The 6,000-nt window shown below is 43.6% G+C and overlaps 1 protein-coding gene across 1 annotated transcript in view; it reads left to right on the top strand.

The window, feature by feature from the left end:
* The window catches only part of JAKMIP1 (janus kinase and microtubule interacting protein 1), a 135,623-nt gene that overhangs the window by 86,596 nt on the left and 43,027 nt on the right, over nt 1-6,000 (top strand). The gene's annotated exons all lie outside the window — the stretch shown is intronic.

The following is a 6,000-nucleotide window of genomic DNA, read 5'->3' as shown; positions in this document are numbered from 1 at the left end:
TTGCAGCTACTCATCAGTTTTAAAGACTATAACTTCAGTGCAAATTAGCTAATTAACGTGAGATTGTGGTCCATCACAGGAGTGAGCTTGGAGTGGTGACTACTTTACTTTACAACACACACAGGGACCATGGAGAACAGAAGTAGTCACCCATACAGTTAAGGTACTTGAATGCATTTTTAAGATTTAACTCCTGAGTTTAATGTCATTTTAACTCATAAGCAGTATTTGCTGGCTTGGATTAGTAGCTCACTGAACTTTGATTAAGGTTGAAAAAACACTAATGCCTATCCGGTTCAACCTCTTACAAGCCTTGAAGCTTTGGCTCAGAGAAAACATAACCCCCTGCAACTGTTTCACTTTCCTGGGGTGCTTTTGGAGTGCAGTAAATATGCATTGCAGTATCCTCAAAAACTCTGTGTCAATCTTCTATATATTTTAAAACGGACTCAAAAATCAAATTCCACCAATGCATCCCTCTATGTATGATGATTAATAATAACATAGACATGTCAGGTGTAAAATGCTGTGATTTTGAATACTTACACTTGCAGAGCATTCACTTCCTGCCGAACATCCGGCTCAATTCTGATTGGCTGCGAAGCCGGCTTTCCAGCCAATCTGCATCGAGCCAGGCGTACAGCCGCCTCCTTGCTGATTTGAAGCTGGGAGGCGGGTCATTACTCGCCGCCCGGCTTCCTGATTGGCCGGGAAGCCCGGCTCCATGCTGATTGGCTGGAAAGCCGGCTTCCCAGCCAATCAAGCTGGCTGTTCGGCCAGCTCGAATGCAAAGAATACACTGTGCACACATGTGGTTTGTCCAGGGGTACCGAGCAGATGAGTGCTGGGGGACACGTTAAGACCTCATTCACACGGGCGTGCACAGCTGTACAGTGCGCACGTCCATGCAGGGGACTGTTTGGGGGGACAGGTGCTGCATGTAGCTGCGTGCAACCAGTCTGTACATCCAGGGCTGTCTTTAATATTGATTGGACCCTGGGCAAACATTTTCTTGGGCCCCCGCCCCTAGCCACCAAGCCATGCCCTCTACCTGCCATGCAGTTTCTCTCTCCACCCCAACATCCCAAATCAATTTATTTATTTTATTTTTATTTTTTTATCAGCCCCCTGTCTGCCTAGCAACTGATGATGCAGATGGGCGGGCCGGCTGGTCTAGGCATGCATGATAGGCTCTGATCCCTGTGCTTTGATTAAAAAAAAAGTCCCAATCTTCTGATCTCTGCTGCCTGTCTGCAAGGGGATCAGAGTCTGTTTATTGAGCCTGTGCTCTCCGTGCTCTCCCCCCTCATCCTCCTGGTTTCCATAATCTCTCCCCCCCTTCTGTTACGGTACTTGCAGACAGTCAGCAGATCGGGAGATCAGGACTTTTGTCTGCTCTGCCTAGCAACCGATGATGTGATGGGCGGGCCGAAGTATGTAATTATGACAGCCCGCCCATCAGCTTCATCAGTTGCTAGGCAGAGCAGACAAAGGTCCCGATCTGCCGATCTCTGCTGTCTGTCTTATCTCTGGAGAGATAAGGGAAACCAGGAGGATGAGGGGGGAGAAGGGACAGGACACTGACATCCCGCATCTCCCGTTAGGGAGCGAGCAGTGCAGGCTCAAGGGGCGGCTGCTTTGGGCCCCACAACAATAACTGGGCCCAGGGCAACTGCCCCTTTTGCCCTGCGTTAAAGACGGGCCTGTGTACATCTCTATGAGAGGACATGGCTACACCCTGAGCTGGCACATCCATACAGGTAAAGATGCACGCCCTTGGACGCACACTGTTTGCGGCATCCACTGTGCACATCCATGTGAATGAGGCCTTAAGGAGAACTAATGAAAAATGTTGTTTTCATGATAACTCTGCATTTAATGAAAGAAATCAGTCTATAAATTCCTCCTTTTTCTATTTCACTACATTTTGTCTCCATTTGCATGTAGGCCAAGCTGTCCATGGGTTGGGTTCTATAGAACAATGGTTCTGAAATTGATGACCACAATGAGAGGTTCAGTTAGTAAATGGCTGTCTTCATTGAAAAGATTGAATCTGTCCTGGCAGACAAGCTAATCAATTTTGATCAAATTCATCTTTGTTTCGTCCATTTTTTTTAATGGAAGATTGTTTTAAAGTGTATCTGAACCCAAGAACAAAAATGTAATATATTACAACTTACCAGTCCTTAGATTTGGTGGCTGCATTCATTTTCTTTTTCTTCAGACTTTTTTTGTCTTTTATTTTTACCTGGTGAACCTACCACTATCACATTTTCTGTACAAGTGTGATGTTTAATGACTGCTGTATCTATGGAGGAGCAGTGTTGTTATGGTAGGACAGGACTACAGAGCACCTCCAACTCAGCTCCATGCCATAAGGAAAGGTATACTGTAGTCTACAGAGATAGCTGGGAACAACACTATTGAATAGGTCAGCAGAGGCAGAGTTCACAGGAAGTTATGAGCTCACAAGGTTCTGTCCGTCTCAACAAGTATATTTTTGCACTTCTCATACCAGTATGGCAAATCCCATATAGAGTGTTATATTTAACCACTTGAAGACGGGGGTGCTAAACCCCCTTCCTGTCCAGGACAATTTTTTAGTATTCGGGACTGCGGTAATTTGACCATTATTTAGTCATGCCTTACTGAAAATATTTTTATATAATTTTTTTGGGGATAGATAGAGCCCCCTATGTGATAGCGAAGAGGTGACAAGTCCTCTTTATGGAGACATCAGGGTTCTAATGTCACCTAGCGACCCCTAAGAAGTTTCCACATTTAGTGATTGGAGAGGAGTTCAGCTGGTGGAATGTGCTGATTTTTCCTCTAATCCAGCCACAGATACCCGCCCTGCTGGTCCCTGCTCGGAGGACAATGGAGCCTGGGATAGCCAGCAGTGCAGGGAGGGGGGCCATGTACTTCCCGCACCCCACCCTCCCCGCAATATACAAGCGATTGGGCGGCTCTATTGCTGCCCGAACACCTGTATATATCAAAGGCTATCATTTGTCAAACTTTCCTACTCCCGAATGCGTGCACGGGCGAAAAAGGTAATTTATAAATGCGCTTATGCAATTGCCATCCGACCATTTATGTACATTTGCTGGATGGACAGACCAAAAGGCAGCAAGTAAGAATAGTTAATTGTTAAGGTTTACATACACTTTAAGCTGTCCAGATCTATCATTGGGTGATAATGTGTTATGTGTTAGGCCAGCATAACCACAAACAACACAGAAAAGTCTGACTATAAGAACAAGTGCCAAATACCTGAAGTGTGTTCATTTGTATCTATGGCATCAGAGAAGTACCTGGGTTTCAGTTTTACCACCTTAGACTCCATCAGATATTGGTGTAACAGGGATCAGAGTGATGCCAAATTTCACAAAACCCACTTGGTTTCCCTGCTTTGTTCTGTGCATTACTGAGCTGCTGTCAGCCATTCTTTCGCATAGGGAGTGCAGCACACTGAAAGATCCAAAAACATTTAAAACTGAACCCTGGGATAAGTAAAGTTTGTATAAATACAAGAGTCATACAAGAAATGTACCTGCACAGTTGTTGCGGTCTATATACAGGATATTATTTAACCCTTTTGATTCCAGCAATGTAAAGCATACAGTGCTGGCAGTGGACCTCTGTAAACAAACTCCCGCCTAGAGTATGTTTACCTTTGTAAAGCCGACTGTGGGCTTTACACTGGAAGTGATTTTGGCAGCTAAAAAGCTGCCCGATCACTTCCAGGGTCGGAAAACGCTTCCCCTCTGCCTGACACCCCCTGCCTTGCTTCCTGGGCTCCACTGCCGCTCCTGTGGACGCGGTAATGACATCGCAGGTGTCGGCGGGTAGCCGGGAGAGAATGTTCAGTCGCTGATCTCCCCACTGAATGAATGAAGGCGGAAGAGACGTTGATTGCATCACTTCCGGTTTCTGATTTGTCATTCCCCAGCTAAGAAGCTGAGGAAGAAGCTGAACAAGCATGATCTGTGCTCGATCAGCTTCTTTTCTTTCAAGGGCAAAGGTTACACTAGGGGTCTAACAGACCCCTAATGTCAACTTAAATAATACCTGTCACCTCCAATGTGCTACCACGTACAGGACCTGTGATCCCCCCACGTGATAGCAATGACCCCCCCCCCCCATGTTAAAAATATACCATTCCTGCACACACACGTCAAGTCAAAAAAGGCGCGTTCGGTATTACTACATACACCAGAGTGGGAATAATAATTCTAGGGCCAATATTCACAGTTGACTCTAAAGTGATGCTCTGTACAGGCATTTAAAGCATTGCCTATTCCCAATTTAGTGTCATTATTTTTCACTGTTTCATGGGCGCACACAATTTTTAAGCTTGGCATATTGGGCATCTGTTTACTTGGCACAACCTTATCTTCTCTATTTCTTTAAAAAAAATTGTATTATATTGTGTTTATGTGCACTAAAATTAACTTAACTGTCTTTTTATTGAAAATGTTGCTTTAATGTAGAGTTGCGCTAATATCATGAGACTTATAAATTTGCAACTGCCACCATTTTATTCTACAGGGTCTCTGCTTTCAGGAAATATATGGGGGGCAGGGGGGAGTTTGTAATTTTCAGGCCTAAAATGTGGATTATAGTGTGTCCATAATAAAGCAGTCAGGCAGTGAAAGGGTTAAACCAGAGTTCCTGTAAAAAGCTTCCTTTTCTGTTACTGAAAACTTTATTCCTGTCTAAATTACCTTGATAAGACATGAGGATTTCTGCTCTCTTGAGATCACCATGGTAACATGTCTTCTAGCTTATTGCTAGCTTGATAATTGATAGATCTGTGCGTCAGTTCAGAGGAAGTAAACAGTCTTGTATGGAACCAAATGTAGCAAAACACAATAACTGGCAGTGTATGAAATAAATTTATAATTGTGAGATTGATGGGGGAAAATAACTGCAGTTTTAAAATACTGTAACTATCTTGAGATTGTGAGTTAAGTTCTGCAGAAAAGTTGTTGTATTAGCTATTATCTTTTTTGACAAGATAGTGCTGAATGTTGCCAGGCCTGAATTGGGCCGGTGCAATGTTTACCACCTCTGGAGTTTTCTATGCTCTCATTAGAGCAGGTTTGTACTGAGAGGAAGGATGTGGAGGATCTGTATCTGGTTGATTACTTGTTAGAAGCCGGCCTGGTAGATTCCATCTGGTGCACAGTGCTTTGATACGGGGTCCGTTCTAGTGCGCTGAGCCCCCATGCTGTTACTGTGGAGTGTCCGTCTCACCAATTGGTAGGATGTATATCTTCATGCCCAACCTCAAAGTGTGGCTTTAACTTTTCAACATTATTATTGCATAACGTTTTATAGTGTTAAACTAGTCACACTGGTGTAGTGTCCACAATGTTGTGCTGTCTTATTTGGTATAGATACATGAATTTGGAATAGTAAGTTTCAGGCGCTTGATCTTCACATTCTTGATGGTTACAGATTTCACAGGTCATCAGTATTCAGTGGTGGAGACCACACAATATGGGGGTCTGTGTTTACCAGGATGAGGAAATGTTGTAGGAATTTCACATTTCTTCACGATATGTATGTTTCTAAATAAATAAATGTGGGGCATTAGTGTAGTACAAATTATAGTACTCCTACAAGTGATGTTGGGACTGCAGCTTCACCATTACCATACTGGTCATAAGGATACAGTAAAGGCACACCCTTCTCCTTATTTTACTTGTTTATATAAAGTCTTTAGTTAATAAATAACATTTAATATTGTATAAAACAAGATTTGCAAATTAGGGCAGGGGTAGGCAATTTTGACACTCCAGCTGTGATCAAACTACAAACGCCATGAGGCATTGTAAAGGTGCCCATACACCTTACGATTATCGGACGAAACTTTTCGTCCGATGATCGAATAATACGATTTTCGTACGACTGGCCCATCCTGCCCCGATGATCGCAAAATAAATTTAGCCGTCATTAACGAAAAGCACCTGGATGAAATGCGGTAATTGGTTT

The sequence above is a fragment of the Nanorana parkeri genome, unplaced genomic scaffold, assembly GCF_000935625.1.
Source record: "Nanorana parkeri isolate BGI_ZX_2015 unplaced genomic scaffold, ASM93562v1 scaffold523, whole genome shotgun sequence".
In the NCBI taxonomy this organism is placed as follows: Eukaryota; Metazoa; Chordata; class Amphibia; order Anura; family Dicroglossidae; genus Nanorana; species Nanorana parkeri.
The sequence above is the reverse complement of the archived record's forward strand: the minus strand, read 5'-3'. Positions and strand labels throughout refer to the sequence as shown.